The sequence below is a fragment of the Giraffa tippelskirchi genome, chromosome 4 (assembly GCF_054371585.1).
Source record: "Giraffa tippelskirchi isolate mGirTip1 chromosome 4, T2T-mGirTip1v1.2.pri, whole genome shotgun sequence".
Classification (NCBI taxonomy): Eukaryota; Metazoa; Chordata; class Mammalia; order Artiodactyla; family Giraffidae; genus Giraffa; species Giraffa tippelskirchi.
The window spans coordinates 103,406,865-103,432,869 of NC_137278.1; the positions used below are offsets into that span (position 1 = coordinate 103,406,865).

Sequence of the window (26,005 nt, forward strand, 5' to 3'; positions counted from 1 at the left end):
CGGTGCAGATAGTGAAGTGCAGTTTATTACGATGGCGGGCCCAAGGCAGAGTCTCTTCTTAGCCAAGGACACCGACCAGCATTTGTGAAAATCTTTTATACCTCACGTGTACATGTCTGAACCCACCACTCCAAATTCCTTGAGACTTACATAAACAAAGGAAGGGTAAATACAATCACAATAACCCCATCATTCATGTGTTATGTGTTCAAACAGTTAATAATCAATAAGCCCGAGGTTACTTTCTGATAGATACAAAAAAATTTATGACCTGTCCGGAGGTAGGGGTGATCAGTGTATGTTTTCTCTTAGGCGATGAGTAACCTGGATACGATCTTCAAGATTCCTCTGTCCAGAGGGGGTCTTATCCTTCTGTTGTGGTTTCCATAGGCACTAAGCACAGAGTTCAGAGTCCATTGGAGAGGTGGCCGAGCACTATCAGCATGAACAGGCCTAAGATGAACAGGAGTCCAGGCCCCCATGAATTCCTTCTTCATTCCCCACTCTTGATGCTCCTAGTTTCTGTAATGAGCATCATTCATTAAGATATATTGTACCTTAGCCCTCCGGCCACCCACACGAGAGAACGCTATCAATCTCTGGGTTGCAAAATTCACAAGGCATTTTAAGAAGCAGGGCCCACAAAGCAATATGATTAAGATTATTACGACAACAGTAACAATAGTTTTCCACCAATCTCCCTTTACCCAGGACAGGACCTAAGTCCAAAAGGGAATATTTTCATTAGACATGGCTTTCACTTGATTTTGCATATCCTCCAAGGCAGTAGATACATTTCTAGACAGGTCAGGGATGTATACACAACATTTGACTTTAATTATGGCACAAGTCCCCCCCTGGGCTGCTGTGAGTATGTCTAATGCCATTCTATTTTGAATTACTGCCTTCCTCATCTGAATTTGTTCTTCGTTCAAGGCTTGAATGGCTTTTGTACTGTCTAAGAGGGCCTGTTTAGTGAAATTAGTTACGGCCTCTACCTCAACCATGATATCCGTTGTCCCTATAGAGGGTACAAAAAAGGCAGCAAGATAGTCATACCATTGGCACACAGATCGTGTCCATCTTGAATGCAGATAGGGCAGGTTTACTGGAGGTTGGTGTAGGCTAGGCTTAATACTGCCATGGGCGAAAGCAAATCCCAGTGTGCAACGCCCTACCCAGCCAACTGGCAACCATGGCCATAAGTTAAGCCCACAGAGCCACTGGGTCCCATTGGGAGCTACCCAATGGATTTTGGGATTATATTTCTAGTCGGAACTGGGCCACTGAACAGGCTAATTGGGGTGATAGGTAACTTTCAAGATTTGTTTACATTGTTCAGGGACAAATAACCCATATATTTTAATTCTTTTGGGTCTAGGGGGCAGTCTCCAAATCCAACTTTGTGTTCTTTTTGTTTCCAGCAAATAGTAGTGGGAGCAATCAACTGTCCTTTCTCAGGAGTCATTCAGAAATATTCATCTCAGACCTGGTAGCATTGCTCAAGGTACCGGGAGACCTGTCCCCCTTTTGTAAGGGAGCTCTTTTTCTTTTTATTTTTCATATATGAGGTATAAACCCTTGTTACCTCCGTAAGACTAGTGTTCATGTTAAATGTAACCCTATGTCCCAGGCCCATTGATGGCTTTTTCTTACACCAGGAGAGCAAAGAAAGGTTATGATCGGTGAGAGAAAGGAAATTTCCTTTCTGTTGTTCCAAGAAGGAGCACAGTGGTATAAAGTCTCCATAGCAAAGTGGCGATATCCACCAGGGGAGTCCATCCATTACTGACAGGGGCACAGCTCTACATACCCAACAATTGGAGGAGTTGTGGAAGTTCGCATAAGAATGTGCCCATGAGATGAAGACGTTGTCCCGTGCAGGAACAGTGGTCAGGTTCAGAATTGCGTTGGTGAGGCTGAGTAGCAGGAGTCGTTTACCCAGCTCCATCCTAGAGAGGACTCGTCCGGGACCTCATTTTTTTCTTCCTCTTCAGAAAATGATCTTGGTTTTTTGTGGGTCGGTGGGGTCCTTCTGGGTGGTCCACTCGGCGTCTTCCAGGTCAGTGTGGTATGTCTTCTTCACTCTGGTGTGATGGATCCAGGGGACAATGCTTGCAACTTTAACTGTGGTAGGGGTGGTTAAAACAACAGTATAAGGACCATTCCATCGGGGGGCTAGTGTGTCATGTTTTCAATCTTTCACCCATACCTGGTCCCCTGGTATAAACTCATGCATTTGTTCCCCCAAGGGGAATGGTATTCTTTCTTGCACAAACCTAGTTACTTGATTAATTACCTTACCTAGTTGTTCCATCTGCTGTGATATCCCGTCTCCTCTTACCTAAAGTATATCAGCTGTTACCCGTCTTATTATGTGGGAGGCCTCCCATATACAATTTCATAGGGAGAGTAGCCGTGGGACCGTGGGGTCATCCTGAGTTTGAGCAAGGCCATGGGAAGTAAATCTATCCAGGAACAGTCAGTTTCTATAATCCATTTAGATAGTGTCTCCTTTAGTGTCCAGTTAGTTCGTTCTATCATTTTGGAGCTCTGAGGCCAGTAGGCAGTGTGTAACTTCCTTTTTATATTTGTGGCTTTACTTACTTGTTGTATCAGATCCGATATGAAGGTTGGGCCGTTATCTGATCTTATGCTAGTGGGGAATCCAAATCGAGGAACTATTTCTCTAGCAGGCGTTGAGCCACTTCTGATGCTCTTTCAGTTCGGGTGGGGAAGGCCTCTACTCATCTCAAGAATGTACATACCAAGACCAACAGGTAACGAAAATGGCGATATGGTTTCATCTCAGTGAATTCCACTTCCAGATGTTCAAAAGGAAGGGTACATTTTAATTGGATACCCTGGGGTTTTGGTCTGCACCCTGGAGGGGCATTAATCTGAGAGCAGGTGTTGCAATTTTGGGATTCCGTTCTACATAGAGAAGAGAGGCAAGGAACCAGAAAATACCTTCGGGTCAATTTCTCCAATTTGTCATGTCCTAGGTGAGTCATACGATGAGCTTGGCTCACCAGAGAGGGGGTCATCTTTTTGGGCACTAGTAGCTTACCACCTGGTAGTTCCCACCATCCTTTTTCTGTTTTGGTGGCTCCCTCCACTTCAGCTAGTTGGTTTTGAGCCTCAGTGTATGTCCAGGAGTCTAGGGCCAGCTCGGGTAGCTCAGCTAGGACAAATGTTCTCATGGGGATTTCCCTGGATTCCTTTCTGTCCTTGGCTGCTCTTCTGGCGGTCTCATTAGCCAGCCTATTTCCTCGAGTCTGTGGGGTGTCTTTCTTCTTGTGCCCACAGCAGTGCATGACTGCTACCTCCATGGGACTCCAGACAGTGTCTAGCAGAGTCAGGATCTCCTCTTTATTCTTAATGTCCTTTCCATTGGCTGTTAGAAGGCCTCTCTCCCGGTATAGAGCCCCAGGTAGGTGGAGTAGATGTTTATTTTCTTACCCTTTGACAATTGCAGTGTCCGGACTAAGGCCCATAACTCAGCTCGTTGGGCTGACCAGTGCTGTGGTAAGGAATCGGCCTTGATAACAGTCCTCTCTGTGACTACAGCATAGCCTGACAGTCGCTGTCCTAGCTTTACCAGGCTGGTGTCATCAGTATACAGAGTCCAGTCAGGATTTGAAATTGGCCTGTCTCGGAGGTCTGCATGGCTAGCATAGACCTCTTCTAAGACTTCCTTGCAATCGTGGGTAGGTCCACCTTCTCCCATTGGGAGAAGTGTTGCTGGGTTTAAACCCTGGCAAGGCTCAATACGGAGGTTGGGGTTTTCACATAGCAGTCCCTGGTATTGAATAATCCAGGAATTTGACAGCCATTTGTGGGGATCTCCTCGAAGGAGGGTGTTGACTTCGTGTGGGACCTTTACGATCAGGTCCTGGCCGAAAGTCAGCTTTGTGGCTTCACATACCAGTAAGGCGACCATGGCCACTGCCCGCAGACAGCTAGGTCCCCCGGTGGCAACATTATCAAGTTGCTTTGAAAGGTAAGCTATTGGACTGTCCTACATTCCCAGGGTTTGAGTCAAAACCCCCATGGCTGTTTTATCTTTTTCGGCCACATAAAAGGTGAATGGTTTGGTGAGGTCTGGCAATCTCAAGGTGGGGGTGGAGGTGATTGTTTGTCTTAGTGCCTCAAAGGCTTTTTGCTGTTTCTCAGTCCAACTCACTGGATTTTCTTCAGGCCCTGTCAGGAGCTCAAATAGGGGCTGGGCTATTTGAGAATACCTTGGAATCCAAACCCTGTAGAATCCAGTAGCCCCTAGGAACTTCATGACTTGTTGCCGAGTCTTAGGCATGGGGAGCCTCAGAATTACTTCTTTCTAGATTGGTCTAGCAACCTTGTGCCTTCTCTTAAAGACAAACCCCAAATACCTTACCTCTTCCTTGCAGATTTGTGCCTTTTTCCTCAACACTCAGTACCCTGCCTCTTCCAGCAATTGGAGGAGGGCTTGAGTCCCTTCCCAGCATTTTTCCCAGGTCTCAGCAGCCAGCAACAGGTCGTCCACATATTGCAGGACCCAACATCCATACCTTTCAGGCTGGAAAGGTTCTAGGTCCGAGGCCAAGGCTTCTCCAAAGATGGTTGGTGTGTTTTTGAATCCTTGAGGGAGGCGGGTCCAAGTGAGCTGGTGCTTATTGCCTATGATTGGGTCCTCCCATTCAAAGGCAAAGATGGATTGTGATGCAGGTGCTAGGCGTATACAGAAATAGGCATCTTTGAGGTCCAAGCAAGTATAGATCCTTGTCTTAGGTGGGAGGAGGCTAAGTAAGGTATAGGGGTTTGGGACAGTGGGGTGCAGAGTTACAGTGGTCTGATTGACCAATCTGAGATCCTGTACGGGCCTATAGTCTTGTCCTTCCTTTTTTACCGGTAAGATTGGTGTGTTCCAGGCTGATTGACATTCCACCAGGATACCTGTCTGCTTTAGCTTATTGATGTGAGACAGAATCCCGATTGGAGCTTCTGTGGGTATTGGGTATTGATGCTTTCTCACCAGGGTGGCACCAGGTTTGAGTTCTATTATTACAGAGGCTTGGTGTCTGGCTAGCCCAGGGGGATTATCTTCGGCCTAGACCTCAGGGAATAGCTGAGTTAGCCTTCTCTCCAACTCGGTTGCCTAGACTTGTTTATCTCCAGGGGGCTTATGTAGCCTCCATTCGTCTTGAGGGGGCACAGAGAGGGAGATTAAGTAGGTTGTTGTGCCCACCCGAAAAGTGGGCTTCTCTTCAGGAGAGAAAGTCACTTGTGCTCCCAGCTTGAAGAGTAAGTCTCTTCCCAGCAGGGTTACTGGGCACTCAGGGATGTAGAGGAACTCATAAGTCACTTGGTGACTCCCCATCTGACATTTTTTGGGCTGGCAAAACAACTTAACTATTTTTTCTCTCGAAACCCCAGTTACGGCAGTGGTCCTTTTAGACAGTGGTGCCACGGGTTTAGTTACCACAGACAATTCTGCCCCGGTGTCCACCATAAAGTCAATGTCTTGGTCCCCAATTTTTTAAGTTACCATGGGCTCTCGGGGACCTGATGTCTTTGAGCCCCAGCATCCCTATTCAGTCTCTATGTTAGTGAGTTCTGCAACCTGGAGGGGTCTATTCTCCCTTCTTCCTTCTGGGCACTCATTCTTCCAATGACCAAACACACGGCATCGGGTGCATTGATTTGGCTGTAATGGAGCCCGTGGCCTCCGTTGGGACCGGTTGGAGGGCTGTCCTGACCTTGAAACCAGAGGGGGTTTCTTTGTTTTGGCGGTGGAAAAGTCTTCAGAGGACTTTCCAAGCACAGCAGCCAACATTGCAAACCTCTCGTCTGTTTTCCTCTGCTCATCTTTATACCTTTTCTCATATTTCTTTTCTATTTCTGTGTCTCTATTCTGGAACACCATATCTGCTATTTCAATCAGCTGAGAAATAGACATGGATAAAACTTCCTCGGTCTTTTGAAGATTTTGTTTTATGTCAGGACATGCTTGTGAGATAAATGCCGAATTGATAATAATCTGGGAGCCCATAGCTTCTGGATCTATGGGTGTATAGAGTCTGTAGGCCTCACAAAGTCTCTCGTAAAATTCGGAAGGTGACTCATTTCCCTTTTTAACTATTTCGGCTGGTTTAGACATGTCCATCGGCCTCCGGGCTCCCCTTTTAAGTCCTTGTATAATCACAGTCCGGTATCTGTCTAATTGGATTTTTCCCTCCTCTGTATTGCAGTCTCAATTAGGTCTGTCAATGGGGAAAGCTTGTTCTATCCACCTCTCTGGATTAGCAGTGCCCTCAGGAACCATCTCCTGTAACCATTTCATTGCCTCAGTGTTGATCCTATATCTCTCTTCTGTACTGAAGAGAGATGTTAGTAATTGCATTATATCATCCAAGGTTGGTCAATGAGTGCGGAAAATAGTCTCCATTAGTCTAGTCATGCCCTGGGGTTCCACCGAGTAAGAAGGGGTGTAAAACACACCCCTTGGCCAGTTCAGTATATCGATTGATGAAAAGGCCTGATAGTAATAGGTTACAGGAGCTTGGTGATTAATTACTATCCTCCCCTATCATTGGGAGTTGCTGAATTTCTCTGAGGGGCATCTGAAAGGGTATTCTTTCCTCTGGCTCTTTGGCAGAGCGGAGCCTTTGTTTAATTTCAGTGGTTCCTCCCCCTTGTCCGGGAGTACTTACCGGGAGTGGAGGATAGAGTTTAGGGACTGTAGTGGCAACATCCGGAGTGGTAGAGTCCGGTGGGCTCATTGTCCCTCCAGCTGAGGCTGGAGCCTGCCGGGGTGGGTGGGGGAGTGGGGGCAGGCACTGATCTACAACCTGTGGAGCTGTTGGGACCATTGAGGAGTCCGGGAGGCTTACCGGTCTCAGGCTCGTTCCTCCGGTTGGGCCTCTGGTGGCCGCGGTGATACTACCTGCTGGGACCATCATCCAATATGGCAGTGGGGGAAGCTCATCTCCTTCAGGGTCCTGTAAAATTTCCTCCTCATCCTTGGTTACCTTTTGGGCCATCAAGATTTTTCCTTCCCCACCATGAGCGTAAAAACAGGCCCATTTGGGGGGGGGTCTTGGGCTATTCCCAGCCAAGAGTCTATGTACGGGAACTGATCAGGGTGTCCAGGCTTTCCCATAACTATAGCACAGACTGTCTTTATGAGATTTAAGTCCATAGTTCCCTCTGGTGGCCAGCCAACTCCCATTGAAGGCCATTCGACTTCACAAAGGGTACGGAGCTGGCCGGGTGCCATTTTCCTCCCATAGTGTCCATCGAATCCTTTCTTAAAATTCTTAATCATATTCTCCATTACAATGGCCTTAGATCAGCTTCCTCCCATTTTCTTACCTCTGGATTCCCACATCCCAGGGCCTTCCTGAGAAACCAATCTACCTGTTTCCACTGGCAGGGGAGATGATGGGTCACACAGCAGATGGGTACCTCCCGGGGGAGGGCAAAATATGAGCATACGGAATTCGATATCCTCTTTCTAAAACCCTGTGGCGACCGCTCAGCACGTTCCCTAAGACGGCGTGGACACACCTCCTAACTGGCTTTCTTAAACCCTAAGTTCCCTTTCTTTATCCCTGGCACAGCCGTCGACCTGAGTGCCGAGCAGCTGTTGTCACCAACCTAAACCAGTTTCCTATGCGTCTCCCTTCCGGTCCCTCCCAGGGGGGTGATCAGGCCCCCTCTTCCACCCTACCGGGTGGGATCCTCCCCACCTGAGCACTCAGTTCCCTTATTGCCGTTCACTACCTGCCAAAGCAAAGAAACCGGGTGTTGAAAGGCCGAATTCTTCCAGAGGGGCGAGGCGCCCTCCCTCCTCTAGGAGATTCAAGCTACAAAGCCTCGGGGTGGCCTCAAATGAGACCTGTCTCCTCAAAGCGAGGAGTTTCCCGGCCAACGCACCAAATGTTGTAGCCACGGATTCCTGGAAACAAGCTCACTCAGAAGGACGGTGCAGATAGTGGAGTGCAGTTTATTACACCTGTGGGCCCAAGGCAGAGTCTCTTCTTAGCCAAGGACCCCGACCAGCATTTGTGAAAATCTTTTATACATCATATGTATGTGTCTGAACCCACCACCCCAAATTCCTTGAGACTTACATAAACAAAGGAAGGGTAAGTACAATCACAATAACCCCATCATTCATGTGTTATGTGTTCAAACAGTTAACAATCAATAAGCCCGAGGTTACATTCCAAACAGTTAATAATCAATAAGCCCGAGGTTACATTCTGATAGACACAGAAAAATTTCTGACCTGTCCGGAGGTAGGGGGATCAGTGTATGTTTTCTCTTAGGCGATGAGTAAGCTGGATATGATCTTCAAGATTCCCCTGTCCGGAGGGGGTCTTACCCTTCTGTGGTGGTTTCCACAGGCACTAAGCACAGAGTTCAGAGTCCATTGGAGAGGTGGCCGAGCATGATCAGCATGAACAGGCCTAAGATGGAGTCCAGGCCCTATGAATGAATTCCTTCTTCAATAACACGATTTAATGATCATTAGAAAATATTTATTTAACAGAAAGTTGTTTTTAAAAAGCAGGTAAACACTCAGCAAAGATCATTAAAATGATTTATTTTTAAACTCCCTTCTTAGAGTAGGTCACTGCAGTCAATAAATGGGTGATTCATACTTGTCAGCACAATTACAGTTTTGCTATTTAAGACTTACAGCATGGACCACTTGTTCATCTTTTGTTTGTTTGTTTTGACTTTTATTTTTGGCTGTGCTGGGTCTTCCTTGCTGCGCTCAGGCTTTGTCTACCCTCTAGTAACCGAGTGGGAGGGCTTCTCACTGCGGTGGCTTCTGTTTTGTTGTTGTGAAGCATATTGTAGCTGTAGCACTCAGGCTTAGTTGCCCTGCAGCGTGTGGGATCTTCCCAGACCAGGGATTGAACCTGTGTCCCCTGCACCGACAGGTGGATGCTTACACACTGGACCACCAGGGAAGTCCCACTTGTTAGTCTTGATTCTTGACACTATGCCCCTGGATCTTGGTGTGTTGGTTTTAGGATCACAAACGCTTCATGCCCCTGACTCCATGCAGGTGCGATGGAGGGCTCCTCGTGGCAGAGGTGTGGTCTTTACCCCTAGGGAGGTGGAGACACCCACGATGCGTGGAGAATGCTGATGTTCCACGCGGTCCCTGAATGAGAGAGGGCTTCCTTGGAGGGGTGGGAGCCTGGGGCGGGGCAGGCTAATCTAGGTTACCTTATGGACACTGGGGACCCGACTGCAGCAGGAACTTCGAATGTCGTTCTGTAGAAAGGCGACAGACGTACTTACCTGAGGGCAGACAACACGGGACACAAAGCCCTCGTTGCTCCTCTTCTTCATCTCGTGCCTTTGGTCCCAGGGCTGGATGACCTCACAGCCCGGTCTCGCTGAGGCTGTAAATGCTGGTGGTCTGTGGAGGTGATTCAGTGCCTCCTATTGCCTTGTGGTTGCTCAAAGTGAAAACGCTAGTCGCTCAGTTGTGTCCAACTCTTTGGGGCCTCACAGACTATCACCTGCCAGGCCCCTCTGTCCACGGGCATTTCCCAGGCAAGAATACTGGAGAGGGTTGCCATTCCCTCCTCCAGGGGATCTATTCAGCAACTGAACACGTCTCTTGCTTGGCAGGCAGACCCCTTACCACTGAGCCACTGGGCTGTAGGAGCTGCTCCTCAGCTGAGAGCAAAGCCAGGGAGTGAGTGGGGGTTGACCCCACAGTCACTGGAGCAAACAGTGAGCTTCCTCCTCCATCAGAGAAGGCACCTCAAGCTCATCTCCTCCAAGTGTGTCTCATTGGAAATGAAGCTGTGATGATAAGTCTGCTTACTCCTGAGAAACAGTCATCAGAAACATTAGTCTAGTTTTTATTGACATAAACACACTATTTTTCACAGTGAACCACAGTAGGCACTGGGATGTTTCTATTGTCCTTGAAGCTTGAGGAGAACAAGTTTTCCTTTGTTTTATATTAAATTACTAATCATGAGTAAACAAGTCTAATTTCAGTTTTTCTTGACACACTTGGGAGAATAATTCAAATGTAATCCTTTATTATAAGTCATAAGAAATTGTAAATTGTCTGCGTTGTAGCCATGCGTTCCGGGAAACAAGCTCACTCAGAAGGATGATGCAGATAGTGAAGTGCAGTTTATTACACCGGCAGGCCCAAGGCAGAGTCTCCTCTTAGCCAAGGACCCTGACCAGCTTCTGTGAAAATCTTTTATAACCTATGTGTATGTGCTCAAACCCATCTCCCCAAATTCCTCAAAACTTGCATAAACAAAGAAAGGTAGATACAATCACAATAGCTCCATCACTCATGTGTCATGTGCTTAAACAGTTAAACAATTGGTCATTAATAAGCCCAGGTTACACACTGATAAGTACAGAAAAAAATTTATGACCTATCCAGAGACAGGGGTGATTAGTATATGTTTTCTCTTAGGTGATGAGTAACCTAGATACGACTCTCAAGTTTCCTTTGTCCGGAGGGGGTCTTATCCTTCTGTTGGTATGTCGTTTCCATAGGCCCTGAGACAGAGTTTAGAGTCCACGGAAAAGGTGACCAAGCATGGCCAGCATTGAACAGGCCTCAGATGGACTCCAGGCCCTACAGTCTCCTCCTTCATCTAATATGTGCTTAACTGACTTTCTGCTTAAGATCACTAACAGTGAGACTAAAAATGATAATAATGAAATACAGCCATTATTTCTGCTGCTGATGAATTTGTAATAGTAAGTACAGAGCTGAACCTCTACCATTCTCTTGCCATTTATGTAACATGAACCAAAATATTTTCATTTTAGATCCCGTTACACTGTATTATAATTATGGGAATTGTCACAGTTGCCTACTCTATAGGTTAGGAATGTGTTGTAACAAATTTTTATAAGTCAAGCAAGTTGTTTCCACTTGGAAAAATAACAAGGCTCTGGGAGTGCAGACTCAGTCTGCTGCAAACCTTCAGGAAGCATCTCAGTGGGCTTCTTTAGTTGGCAGAATAACATGACAAAAAGAGAGCCAATTACATGAGAAAAATAAGGGCCACTTTTGTCAGCCATAGCATGCACAGTTTCCTTGGAATAAAATGATGGTTATAGTCCTTGTTTATGTGAAGTGTTTAAACATTCTGTTACAATAATATTTTCCTTCAGCACATTTCACCACCTTGTAACATTTCTTTGCAATCATATAACATACTCAGTATTCTTACTTAGTAAAAATGGACTCAATATTTTTTTAAATTTTTCTTAAAACGTCTTTAAAATTTTATTTGGCTTCCCTAGGTCTTAGTTGCAACATGTGGAATGTTTTATCTTCATTGCAGTATGCAGACTCTTTAGTTGTGGCATGTGGGACCTAGTTCCCTGACCAGGGATCTAACCTACACTCTCTGCATTGGGTGCATGGACCACTGGGCCACCAGGGAAATCCCTGGACTCAGTATTTTTGATTCATTTAATTGCCACTGTCCTTCCTTTTATGATACATTTGGTCTTGTGCTTGAGCATTTACTATTTGAAATAAGTTCACTATGGTTCCATTTTTTAGATACTTTCCTCCACTGCAACATGATATCTTATATTCTGTCTGCTTTAGGTCATGGAGATGAGAGTGAGTGATGAAGTGTGTGTGGAGCTAATAGTACTGTCAGTCCCGGTTTTCCCAAACATGAATTTAGAAATACCCTACACTCTTCCATCTCTGAGCTGCTGTTCTGTGGGACACACCAAGCACAGCTGGTCAAATAGAGCCTTAATATTTTCCTTCGATCTATCATTGTTTATGTGCTTCCCTAGTGGCTCAGGTGGTAAAGAATATGCCTGCAATGAGGGAGACCTGAGTTTGATCCCTGACGTGGGAAGATGCCCTGGAGGAGGGCATGGTGACCCACTCCAGTATTCTTGCCTGGAGAATCCGCAAGGACAGAGAAGCCTGGCAGACTACAGTCCATGGGATCACAAAGAGTAAGACATGACTAAAGCATGCACCCATGCATATGAAGGCTGAACACCAAAGAATTGATGCTTTCAAACTGTGGTTCTGGAGAAGATTCTCAAGAGTCCCTTGGACTGCAAGGAGAACAAACTAGTCAATCTTAAAGGAAATCAACGGTGAATATTCATTGGAAGGATTGATACTGAAGCTGAAGCTCCAATATTTTGGCCACCTGATGTGAAGACCTGACTCACTGGAAAAGAACTTGATGCTGGGAAAGGTTGAATGCAAAAGGAGAAGGGGACCACAGAGGATGAGATGGTTAGAGAGCATCACCAACCCAATGGACATGAATTTAAGCGAAATCTGGGAGATAGTGAAAGACAGAGGAGCCTGGCATGATGCAGCCCATGCAGCTACAAAGAGTCGGACACTACTTAGCGACTGAACAGCAACAATAATATGTCGTTATCTGGAGGTACCATTTATCCGTTTGTCAACTAAAGGACATTTTGTCTGCTTCCAAATTTTGGCAATGATCAATAAGCTGCTCTAAACATTCGTGTGCAGGTTTTTGGTGTGTTTTTTAAAGTTTTCTTCTCATTTGATTAAACATCAAGGAGTGTGACTGCTGGATCATATGGTGACAGTATGTTTAGTTTCTAAAGAAACCAACAAACTGTCTTCCAAAGTGGCTGTACTGTCTTACATTCCTACCAGCAATGAATGATTTTCAGTTGCTCCACCTCCTTTCCAGCATTTAATGTTCTCAGTGTTCCAGGTTTGGCTATTCTAATAGGTGTGTAGTAGTATTTCCTTGTTGTTGTTGTTTTTTAAATGTTGAGTTTTTTTTTAATTAATTTATCTTTTTTTGAAGGATAACTGCTTTACAGAATTTTGCTGTTTTCTGTCAAACCTAAACATGAATCAGCCATAGGTATACATATTCCCCTCCCTTTTGAACCTCCCTCCCATCTCCCTCCCCATCCCACCCCTCTAGGTTGATACAGAGTCCCTGTTTGAGTTTCCCGAGCCATACAGCAAATTCCTGTTGGCTATCTATTTTATATATGGTAATGTAAGTTTCCATGTTACTCTTTCCATACATCTTACCCTCTCCTCCTTTCTCCCCATGTCCATAAGTTTATTCTCTATGTCTGTTTCTCCATTGTTGCCCTGTAATTAAATTCTTCAGTACCATTTTCCTAGATTCGTATATATATGTTAGAATATGGTATTTATCTTTCTCTTTCTGACTCACTTCACTTGGTATAACAGGTTCTAAGTTCATCCACCTCATTAAAACTGACTCAAATGTGTTCATTTTTATGGCTGAGTAATATTTCATTTTGTATATATACCACAACTTCTTTATTCATTCATCTGTCAATGAATATCTAGGTTGCTTCCATCTTCTAGCTATTGTAAATAGTGGGGCAATGAACAATGTGTCTCTTTCAATTTGGTTTCCTCAGGGTATATGCCTAGGAGTGGGATTGCTGGGTCATTTGGTAACCTTTATTCCTAGTTTTTTAAGGAATCTCCATACCATCTTCCATAGTGGTTATATCAATCTACATTCCCACCAACAGTGCAAGAGTGTTGCCTTTTCTCCACACCCTTTCCAGCATTTATTTTTTGTAGACTTTTTGATGAGGGCCATTCTGACCGGTGTGAGGTGATATCTCATTGTGGTTTTGATCTGCATTTCTCTAATAATGAGCGATGTTGAGCATCATTTCATGTGTTTGTTAGCCATCTGTATGTCTTCTTTGGAGAAATGTCTGTTTAGGTCTTTTTCTCACTTTTTGATTGGGTTGTTTGTTTTTCTGGTATTGAGTTGTATGAACTGCTTTTATATTTTGGAAATTAATCCTTTGTCAGTTGTTTCATTTGCTATTATTTTCTCCCATTCTGAGGGTTGTCTTTTCATCTTGCTTATTAGTTTCCTTTGCTGTGCAAAAGCTTCTAAGTTTAATCAGGTACCTCTTGTTTACTTTTGTTTTTATTTCCATTAATCTAGGAAGTGGGTCATAGAGGATCTTGCTTTGATTTATGTCATCGAGTGTTCTGCCTATGTTTTCCTCTAAGAGTTTTATAGTTTCTGGTCTTACATTTAGGTCTTTAATCCATTTTGAGTTTATCATTATGTATGGTGTTAGGAAGTGTTCTAATTTCATTCTTTTACATGTAGCTGTCCAGTCTTCGCAACACCATTTATTGAAGAGGATGTCTTTGCCCCATTGTATATTCTTACTTCCTTTGTCAAAAATAAGGCACCCATAGGTGCATGGGTTTATTTCTGGGCTTTCCGTCTTGTTCCATTGGTCTATATTTCTGTTCTTGTGCCAGTACCATAGTGTCTTGATGACTGTAGCTTTGTAATATAATCTGAAGTCAGGAAGCTTGATTCCTCCAGCTCCATTCTTCTCAAGACAGCTTTTGCTATTCTGGGTCTTTTCTGTTTCCATATGAATTGTGAAATATTTTGTTCTAGTTCTGTGAAAAATGTCATTGGTAATTTGATATGGATTGTGTTAAATCTGTAGATTGCATTTGGTAGTATAGTCATTTTCACAATAATAATTCTTCCTACCCAGGAACACAGAATATCTCTCCATCTGTTTCCCTGATAGCTTCCCTGATAGCTCAGTTGGTAAAGAATCTGCCTGCAATCCTAAAGGAGATCAGTCCTGGGTGTTCATTGGAAGGACTGATGTTGAAGATGAAACTCCGATACTTTGGCCACCTGATGCAAAGAGCTGACTCGTTTGAAAAGACTCTGATGCTGGGAAGTATTGGGGGCAGGAGGAGAAGGGGACAATGGAGGATGAGATGGTGGGATGGCAGCACCAACTCAATGGACATGATCTTGGGTAAGCTCCGGGTGTTGGTGATAGACAGTAATTTTCTGATACTATCTTCAGGGTTTTCTATGTAAAGTATCATGTCATCTGCAAACAGTGAGAGTTTTACTTCTTTTCCAATCTGGATTCCTTTTATTTCTTTTTCTTCTCTCATTGCTGTAGCTAGGACTTCCAGAACTATGTTGAATAATAGTGGCAAAAGTGGACACCCTTATCTTGTTCCTGATATTATGGAGAATGTTTTCAGTTTTTCACCATTGAGAATAATGTTTGCTGTAGACTTATCATATATGGCCTTTACTATGTTGACTAGGTTCCTTCTATGCCCATTTTTTTTGAAGAGTTTTAATCTTAAATGGGTGCTGAATTTTGTCAAAGGCTTTTTATGCATCTATTGAGATGATCATATGATTTTTATCTTTGAATTTGTTAATATGGTGTAGCACATTGATTGATTTCTGTATGTTGAAGAATCCTTGCATCCATGGAATAAACACAACTTGATCATGGTGTATGAGCTTTTTGATCTGTTGCTGAATTATATTTGCTAAAATTTTGTTGAGGATTTTTGCATCTATGTTCATCAGTGATATTGGCCTGTAGTCTTCTTTTTTGTGTTGTCTTTGTCTGGTTTTCGTATCACGGTGATGGTGACCTCATAGAATGAATTTGGCAGTGTTCCTTCCTATGCAATATTTTGAAAGAGTTTTAGAAGGATAGGCATTAGCTCTTCTCTAAATGTTTGATAGAATTCTCCTGTGAAGCCATCTGGTCCTGGGCTTCTTTTTGGGGGGAGATTTTTTATCACAGCTTCAATTTCAGTGCTTGTAATTGGGTTGTTCATAATTTCTATTTCTTCTTGGTTCAGCCTTGGAAGATTGAACTTTTCTAAGAATCTGTCCATTTCTTCCAGGGTATCTATTTTATTGCCATATAATTGTTCATGATAGTGTCTTATAATCCTTTGTATTTCTGCATTGTCTATTGCAACCTCTCCTTTTTCATTTCTAATTTTGTTGATTTGATTCTTCTCTCTTTTGTTCTTGATAAGTCTGGTTAAGGGTTTGTCAGTTTTGTTTATCTTCTCAAAGAACCAGCTTTTAGTTTTATTAATCTTTACTATTGTTTCTTTCATTTCATTTTCATTTATTTCTCCTCAGATCTTTATGATTTCTTTCCTTCTACTAATTTTATTTTTTTTCTTCTTCTTCTTTTTCCAGTTGCTTTAGGTGTAAAGTTAGGTTTTCTATTCGATGTTTTTTGTTTCCTGAGGTAGGATTGTAATGCTATAAACTTCCCTCTTAGAACTGCTTTTGCTGCATCCCATAGGTTTTGAGTTGTCATGTTTTCATTGTCATTTGTTTCTAGAAATTTTTTTATTTCTTCAGTAACCTGTTGGTTATTTAGAAACTTGTTGTTTAATCTCCATGTGTTTGTGTTTCCTACAGTTTTTTTCTTGTTATTGATATCTAGTCTCATAGCATTGTGGTCAGAGAAGATGCATGATACAATTTCAGTTCTCTTAAATTTGCTGAGGTTTGATTTGTGACCCAAGATGTGGTCTATCCTGGAGAATGTTCCATGTGCATTTGAGAAGAATGTGTATTCTTCTGCATTTGGATGGAATGTCCTGAAGATATCAGTGAGATCCATCTCATTTCATTCCATCTCATCTAATGTATCATTTAAGATTTGTGTTTCCTTATTAATTTTGTTTTAATGATCTATCCATTGGTGTGAGTGAGGTGTTAAAGTCTCCTACTATTATTGTGTTATTGTCATTTTCTCCTTTTATGTTTGTTAGTGTTTGTCTTATGTATTGAGGTGCTCCTATGTTGGGTGCATAGTTACAAATATGTCTTCCTCTTGGATTGATCCCTTGATCAATATGTAGTGTCCTTCCTTATCTCTTGTAATCTTCTTTAAGATCTATTTTGTCTGATATGAGGATTGCTACTTCAGCTTTCTTTTGCTTCCCATTCACATGGAATATATTTTTCCATCTTCTCACTTTCAGTCTACATGTGTCTTGAGTTCTGAAGTGGGTTTCTTATAGACACCATATATATGGGTCTTGTTTTTGTATCCATTCAGCCAGTCTGTGTCTTTTGGTTGGAGCGTTTAATCCATTTACATTTAAAATAATTATTGATATATATGTTCTTATAGCCATTTTCTAATTGTTTGGGGTTGATTTTATAGATCTTTTTTCTTCTCTTGTATTTTTTGACCATATAAGTCTGTTTAACATTTGTTGTAAAGATGGTTTGGTGGTACTGAATTCTCTTAACTTTTGCTTGTCTGAAAAGCTTTTGATTTCTCCATCAGTCTTGGATGAGATCCTTGCTGGGTACAGTAAGCTTGATTATAGATTTTTCCCTTTCATTACTTTAAATACATCCAGCCATCCCCTTCTGGCCTGCAGAGTTTCTGCTGAAATATCAACTGTTAAGCATATGGGGTTTCCCTTGTATGTTATGTGTTGCTTCTCCCTTGCTGCTTTTAATTTTCTTTCTTTGTGTTTAGTCTTTCTTAGTTTTATTAGTATGTGTCTTGGCGTGTTTCTCCTTAGGTTTATCCCATATGGGACTCTTTGTGCTTCTTGGACTTGCTTGACTGTTACCTTTTCCATGTTGGAGAAATTTTCAACTATAATCTCTTCAAAAATTTTCTCATGCCCTTTCTTTTTCTCTTCTTCTGAGACCCCTATAATTCAAATGTTGGTGCATTTTATATGATCCCAGACATCTCTGAGACTGTCCTCAGCTCTTTTCATTTCTTTTACTTTGTTCTGTTCTTCAGAAGTTATTTTCATCATTTTATCTTCCAGCTCACTGCTGGAAGTGTGCTGCTTCAGATATTCTGCTATTGACTCCTTCCAGACTATTTTTAATTTCAGTAATTGTGTTGTTTGTCTCTGTATGCTTATTCTTTAATTTTTCTAGGTCTTTGTTAATTGATTCTTGCATTTTCTCCATTTTCTTTTCAAGGTTTTTTTTTTTTTTATGATCTTTACTATCATTATTCCGAATTCTTTTTCAGGTAGCTTGCCTATTTCCTCTTCATTTATTTGGACTTCTGTGCTTCTAGTTTGTTCCTTCATTTGTGCAGTGTTTCTTTGCCTTTTCTTTCTTTCTTTCTTTTTATTTTTTTTAAGTTATTGTGTTTGAGGTGTCCTTTTCCCAGGCTTCAAGGAAGGTTGAATTCTTTCCTTGAAGAAGGTTGAATTCTTTCTTCCTTTTGGTTTCTGCCCTCCTAAGTTTGGTCCAGTGGTTTGTGTGAGCTTTGTATAGGGGGAGATTTGTGCTGAGTTTTTGTTTGTTTGTTTTTCCTCTGATGGGCAAGGCTGAGTGAGGTGGTACTCCTGTCTGCTGTTGATTGGAATTGTGTTTTTGTTTTGTTTGTTGTTTAGATGAGGCATCCTGCACAGGGTGCTACTGGTGTTTGGGTGATGCCGGGTCTTGTATTCAAGTGGTTTCCTTTGTGTGAGTTCTCACTATCTGACACTCCCAAGGGTTAGTTCTCTAGTGGTCTAGGGTCTTAGAGTCAGTGCTCCCACTCCAAAGGCTCAGGGTTTGATCTCTGGTCAGGAACAAAGATTCCACAAGTGGTTTGTTATGGCATTAAGGGAGAGTAAAACAAATATCTAAAAATGAGAAACCAAAGATGAACCCCAGACAACTAGCAGTTACAAAATCAGGCATATAATAATTAAAATAATGGAATATACACATATACATATATACCCATGAGCAAAGTGAAAACAGTCCAACAAAAATAAAGTACAGTAGATTGATCCAGTGAACAAAGTAAATCAAAAATTATATTTACCAGTTAAGAACAAAATTAACTTAAGCACAAACTGGGAAACAAAACTAAAGCAAGATGCTAACTGGGGAATAAAGCAATGAAAATAAAACCAACAAATACGTTGAGAGGAAAAGAAAGAATAGATATGCAAAGTTAAATAGAGGTAGATGAAGATTTATATACATTAAAGATTAACTGCAAGGAGAGAAGAGCAGTGGGAAAGGCAAATGAAGGAGTAAATGTAGAAAAAATATAATAGGTTTAAAAAATTGAAAATTAAAATTTTAAAGAGAAAAAAGAGAGAAAAGTGGAAGAAGAATGAAAAAGGGGGGAAAAAAGGAAAAGTCCACAAAACTGCAAAAGCCCAATGTAGAGGCAGAGGTTTATAACAACAACAGAAAGAGTGACTGAATATACACATATACATGTACACCCATAAGCAAAATCAAAATAGTCCAACAAAAATTAAGTACAATAGATTGACCTGGTGAACAAAGGAAACCAAAAATTATATCTACCAGAACAAAACTAATTAAAGTACAAACTGGAAGACAAAATTAAAGCATGGTGCCAATCGGGGAATATAGTAATGAAAATTATACTAACAAATATGTTGAGACGAAAGGAGAGAATGAAAAGAAATAAAGAATAGATATGCAAAATTAAATACAGATAGATAAAGAAGATTTATAAATGTTAAACACAAACTGCAAGGGGAAAAGAACAGTAGGAAAAGCAAACAAAGGAATAGATGTAGAAAAAATAATAATAGGTTTAAAAAATTAAAATTAAAAAAAAAAAGAAAAAAGGAAAGACGAAAATTTCACAGAACTGCAAAAGCCCAATGTAGAAACAGAGGTTTATGACAACAATAAAAGGTGTGATTGAGGAAAAAGAAAAAAAAGCTCAAAAGCTTAGTTGGAATTCTTAGTGCCAATAAAATTGACAACTACAACAGAGGGGGAGATAAAGGGGGGAAAAAAGAAAAAAAATCCAAAAGAATCTACAGAATAAGTTAAAAATAAGAATATTAAATGTTTTTCTTGAGTCACTGCTGTCAGAGACCTTTCCCTCACAGGCAGGCACAGTCCACCTCACCTCCAACACTGCGCTGATCTCTGGACCTGCTGTGGGGGCAGCTCAGATTCTAATCTGGCCCTACTCCAGTGTGTTCTTGCCTCCAGTGTCCACGGCTATCAGAACTAGTGCGTTTTCTTTTGTGGGAGCTCTCACTGTCCTTTTATATAGTCCATAGACACAGAGTCTGCCTAGTTGATCGTGTGGATTTAATCTGCAGCTTGTACAGCTGGTAGGAAGGTTTGGGGTCTTCTTCCTTAGTCATACTGCCCCGGGTTTCAATTGTGGTTTTATTTCCACCTCTTCATGTGGGTCGTCCACTGGGGTTTGCTCGTGAGGCTGCCCTGGAGGACTTGGGTTTGCCTCTGTGAGGGCCAGGTGTGCAGGTGGTGCAGCTACTTGGGTCGCAGGGGTTCTGGGACCATCAGGTACTCAGGGGGGTTGGCGTCTAGGATAGCAGGAAATATAGTGCTCTAGAAGGGCATAGCAACCAGTATTGACCAATACACTCCAGTATTCTTGCCTGGAAAACCCCCTCTCTGACAGAGAAGCCTTGCAGGCCACAGTCTACAGGGTTGCAAAGAGTCGGACAGGACTGAAGTGACCCTGCGCTCATAAACACAAGACTTTTTTTTTTCCACTGGGGCAGCTCTGCCCCAATGAGAGCTGAGCGTGAAGGTGGTGCAGCTGTTTGGCTCTCAGGGACCCTGGCGGGGCCAAGTGTGCAAGGACACAGACTGCCTCTGCGGCAGGAGTTATGGCCCTGTCAGAGTCTTTTTTCAAGCCTCTTGTAGCTGGAGATCAGAAGGTCTCTTTGATAAGGGGGTCGCAAAGAGTTGGACATGACTGAGCAACTTTACTTTCTTTCTTTCTTACCACTCCAGCTACATGGAGAATAGAAAACTTACCGTGTTAACCAACTGGCATCAGATTCCAAACAATTCTGCCCATTGCATCTTGGTATTGGAGTCATTAAGAAAAATACCACACTGTCAAGCACTTTATTTAAATAGAAAAGAGGCAGAGATAGATCAGCTTCAGTAGTGGACATCAGTGCCCAATGGCCAACAGGTCTTTCCCCCTCACTTGCTGCAAATGCAAGGAACTCCATCCTTCTTGCTTGGAGAACAGACAGAGCAGTGGGCTTGGCCAGGTGTCATGTGATGCACACTCTTAAACAAAGACAGAGCACTCACTGAGACTAAAACAAGGAAAGCTATTTCCACAGAAGGTGATAAGCCTAGCACAGCCTGTTGTGGGCACTTTAACTCTTCCTAAGGAAGTGTTCCAGGCCCAAGGCCCATCCTTGTGCACGTAAGAGGGGGGCGGGAGCAGAAAGACTGAATGCATGATACTGTCATCCCTATTGTTTGTGTCTTTATTGTTGAATTTGAGTTCCTTGAATATTTTGAATAACAGTCCTTTATCAGAGGTGTCATTTGCAAATATTGACTCCCAGTCTTATACCCTTTTTATTCTCTTGACAACGTCTTTCACAGGGCAGAAATTTTTAATTTTAATGAAGTCTAGGTGATCAATTCTTTTCTTCATGGATTCTGCCTTTTGTGTTGTATCTAAAAAATTATCGCTGTACTCAATGCCATCTAGGTTTTTTCCTGTGTTATTCTAGGATTTTACACTCTTGCATTTTACATTTAGGTCTGTGATCCATTTTGAAGTAATTTTTGTGAAGGATGTGAAGCCTGTGCCTAGATTCTTTTTTTTTTCCCTTTGCATGTGAATGTCCACTTGTTATAGCATCATTTGTTGAAAAGACTATTGTTTCACCATTATATTGCCTTTGCTCCTATCTCAAAGATCAGTTGAATTACATAGTAAAATGCACTTTATAGATGCATACTTCCAGTAATCTTGATAAGATTCTACCTATTTTGTGAGCAATTCCTTAACAGGGTTTTCTTGATGATCCTAAACAGGGACTTAAGGCCTAGTACTTTGTAAAAGAAAAGGGATTTAGGGACAGAAGCCAATCTCTTTCATGAAGGACTCTGGCACATGCAGCACTGCTATGTGTTCCTCAATGAAGGTTGAGCCGTTCCCACTTCCATGTGCATCACTGGTATCCAGAGGATATCAAGGAGGCAGTCCCAGAAAATTCATGTAATGCAGCCATGGGAGTGCCTAAGGCCCTCCCCCATGTAGTCTGCAGGTAACAAGCCATGAATATACCAGAGCTGGGGAACACAAGTGGCCTTCGTGTCAGGTATTCCTGGATCTATATGCAAAAACCAGGATAACTGAAGAGAAGGCATTGGGCTTATCTCTAAACAGGTAGGGGTAATTCTAATATTGATTATTTATTTACACAGGCTGGTGGTCCCAGACAACCAGAATCATTCCCCTTTTACAAATGTCTACTTTTATGAGATCTCAGGCTCCAAAATCACTGCAGATGATGACTGCAGCCATGAAATTAAAAGATGCTTGCTCCTTGGAAGAAAAGCTATGACCAACCTAGACAGCATATTAAAAAACAGAGACATCACTTTGCCAACAAAGGTCCATCTAGTCAAGGCTATCGTTTTTCCAGTAGTCATGTATGGATGTGAGAGATGGACTATAAAGAAGGCTGAGCCTTGAAGAATTGATGCTTTTGAACTGTGGTGTTGGAGAAGACTCTTGAGAGTCCCTTGGACTGCAAGGAGATCCAACCAACCAATCCTAAAGGAAATCAGCCCTGAATATTCATCGAAAGGACTGATGCTGAAACTGAAGCTCCAATACTTTGCCCACCTGATGCGAAGAATTGAGTCCTTGGAAAAGACCCTGATGCTGGGAAAGATTGAAGGCAGGAGAAGGGGATGACAGAGGATGAGATGATTGGATGACATCACTGACTCAATGGACATGAGTTTGAACAAGTTCCAGGAGTTGATGATGGACAAGGAAGCCTGGCATGCTGCAGTCCATGGGGTCACAAAGGGGTGGACAAAACTGAGTGACTAAACTGAACTGAACTTTTATGAGAGAATATTGGACATGGAATTCTGGGAATTTGTTATGGTCAGTAAAAAGCTTTTCTGTGTTTATACGTGAGTTCATCATTTAAAACCCACCATGTGTAACACTGCACAGCTAAACTGCCACATATCTACCTGCATTATTCATTTAAGCAACATCATGATCAATATTGATTGCTGTAATCAAATTATATGAAAATCCACATCACCTAGTAAGATTGACTAACCAATTTGCCACTCCAGACACTGATTTTAGGTGTACTAATCCATTCTATATGTCTTTACTTAAGACTCAATTTTTTTTGAAAAGTATGAGTACTGATTATTTTGCTTAGATGACTCAGGGAGAGGTGTGAGACTAAACCTACTCATGAATGACCTCTTTGGACAGGCAGGGAAATGTGCTTCTCTTAATAAGAGAATAGTAACAAGGGATAATATCAATCTGCATTTTCAGAGCAAGATTTGCAAAGGCCTTTCTACTGCATTATTTCATATAGTTTTCATGATGATTCTGTTATTCAGACAGCACAGTTATTCTTCACTTCATTAGGCAAATGGTGAAACCAAACAAAGAAAGGTCACACTGAAAATATAAAAAAGAAAACTTAATTCTTTTACCTGGGACTCACTGTGGAATCCAGCTTACTTTCCCTGAGACCACTGAAGCACTTTAATTTTCTAAGTCCCACATGGTCATCAACGGCATTAAGAAATATCTCCAACTTCACTCACACACTTTCAAAATTACCTTTTTCCTTTCCTTCTTTCAACATTTTACCTGACTTACAGTGGGAATAATAAACCTCCAAAATTGGTGGGTTTGACTCATGTATAATGGAAAATGACTCCATTGGTTATGAGCTATGATGTGAGACATCTGCTAGAATGGTCTGACTACTACTGGCTGGATAACTCTTTTATTCTTTGTATTTTTCATGATCACTTTATGTGCTTTAATTACTTCCTGAATTATACTTTAAACTATTCTAGGGAAGAAATGATAATTTATACTTTGTATTCTTAGCACCTATGTTTAAATATAGGTAGTCACTGAAATGAATTTTTGCTGATAGTGTTTATGTAGAAAAGGGTTTGATGTATGTGTGCAATATGGATCCAAGAGTTTCCAAATGAATAAAAATTGCTGAATGAATAGCTCCTTTCAGGTTATTAAATGTGCCATGCAAACTAGCCATGGCTCAACATCTGCTATATTTGGGCTTTTTATACTATATCACGTTTCATATAGGAAATGTTGCTATAATACTAACTTTATGATGTTTTTCTCCATTGCTATATAGTATATTTTGATCTGTATGAAATTAATTCATCCAGAAAACACTTACTAATCTGCTTTTATATGCCAGACACTGGATATGAGCTTGGCACATAGGATGTGCATAAAATTGGCTCAGACTTTAAGGAATTTTATATTTTGTAGTTAATTGAAAACATGCTGTGCATTCCTTATTTCTTCTATTTCCTCTTTTGCTTCTCATTTCCCATTTCCCCTCAGCTTTTCTCATGTTTGTTTATATAGTCTAGCAGCAGCTGGTTAATACCAAGGCGGCTTCCATTTATTGCATACTCACTGAAGAGCTGTGCTAAGTGCTCTTCACACAATGCCTCATTGAATTTCATTTTAAGCCTTGGAGCAAACCTACTAAGTGGTCATTATTGTCCAGTTCATTTTACAGCCTAGTAAATAAAGACTTGGAGTGGCTGGATAATTTGCATAGTAGGGGAGCTGGGATTGAACCTAGGTCTTTCTTCAAATTCCACTCCCTTACCTACTACTCCATTGCTGCCATTGAACTATGGATGAAGTCATTCATTTGTATAATGACAGATCTTTTATAGCTCAGTGGTAAAGAATCTGCCTGTAATGCTGGAGACGTAGGTTCAATCCCTGGGTCGTGAAGATACCCTGCAGAAGGAAATGGCAAACCACTCTAGTATTCTTGCCTGGAAAATCCCATGAACAGAGGAGTCTGGTGGGCTATAGTCCATGGGGGTCACAGCATAGTTGGACACAACTTAGTGACTAAACAACAACAACAGACCTTTTGTGGCATGCATACTTTTATTTTTCTGATGTATGTGAATCAACAAAAGTACACGTACAGAATAGGAAAAAAATGTAGAGAGAGGCATAAAATAATATCCAGGAGGGCTGAAGGGAGGGAAATTATTTAGGTGGAAAAAGAAGACTGATGGAATATTGAATCTGTCTTTAGGTCTGTCACATGGAAAAGGAGTTTACCTATTGAACACTACTATAAGGATAAGAGACTTCCCAGCTGGCGCAATGGTAAAGAAACCACTTGCCAATGCAGGAGATGCAAGAGACTTGGTTTCGATCCCTGGGTCAGGAAGATGCCCTGGAGGAAGAAATGGCAGCCCACTCCAGCTTTCTTGCCTGGAAAATCCCATACACAGAGGAGCCCAGCAAGTGACAGTCCGTGGGGTCACAAAGAGTTGAACATAACTGAGCAACTGAGTGCACACACAGACACACACACACACACACACACACACACACACAAGGATAAGGTTAAGAGAATGTTACATGTTAAAAAGAAACAGGAATCCGCCTCACAATACAGGGGACACAGTTTCAATCCCTAGTAGGGCAACAAAGCCTACACGTGGCAACCACTGGGCCTGCGTGCCTCAACTAGAGTGAGTCAGAGCCCGCACACACGATGTAGCGAAGATCCTGGGTGTCACAACTAAAAGCTGACACAGTCAGATAAACGCTTTTTTAAAAAAGGAAACAAGTTTGAGTTCACTATGAGGAAAGACTTTCTAATAGATTTATTAAAGAAGAGAATGCAATTTGTGCAGAAGTTCAAACATGATAGTGTTAAGGAGAGGCCTCAGCAGAAGGGAGAGGCAGAAGAGATAGTGATCGTGGTCCTGCCTCTGACTCCAAAGGCTAAATAGCTGAATCACGGGTGGTTCTAGCCTTAGGACACTCTTGAGGATTTGCCCCACTGAGCAGTAGATGTCACTGTTTCATAGAAAGAGGAGTAAAGACGTACCTTTCTGACTGTAAATAGGATACCTGAAAATGATGTATTCAGATCTCCCTCTATTTTCAATGGAGAAAAATTTCTAAAAACTGTTTAGGATTAATGTTGTAGCTAAGAAACATGCAATGAGAAATCCAAGATTTTATAGCATTTTTCTTAAGAACTTACGCTTTATTTTTCTTGTAAGGCTTTGCCCAATATTGTAATGAAAGATTATGTTTGTTCCAAAGAATCCCTATGCATAAGATAAGATCTAATAAAAGACAAAAAGTCTTGTTCCCTAAA

At 41.9% G+C, this 26,005-nt stretch overlaps 2 long non-coding RNA genes across 2 annotated transcripts; one reads left to right on the forward strand and one right to left on the reverse strand.

Moving 5' to 3' along the window:
- Positions 1-6,592, reverse strand: LOC145544441 (uncharacterized). The gene is made up of 3 exons (XR_014081422.1): positions 2,345-6,592; positions 1,814-2,127; positions 1-522 (listed from the first exon to the last, which is right to left on the reverse strand). It is a non-coding gene; the product is annotated as an uncharacterized LOC145544441 (long non-coding RNA).
- On the forward strand, positions 645-26,005 carry LOC145544442 (uncharacterized). Its single transcript, XR_014081423.1, has 4 exons — positions 645-4,003; positions 10,537-10,743; positions 22,032-22,725; positions 24,923-26,005. It is a non-coding gene; the product is annotated as an uncharacterized LOC145544442 (long non-coding RNA).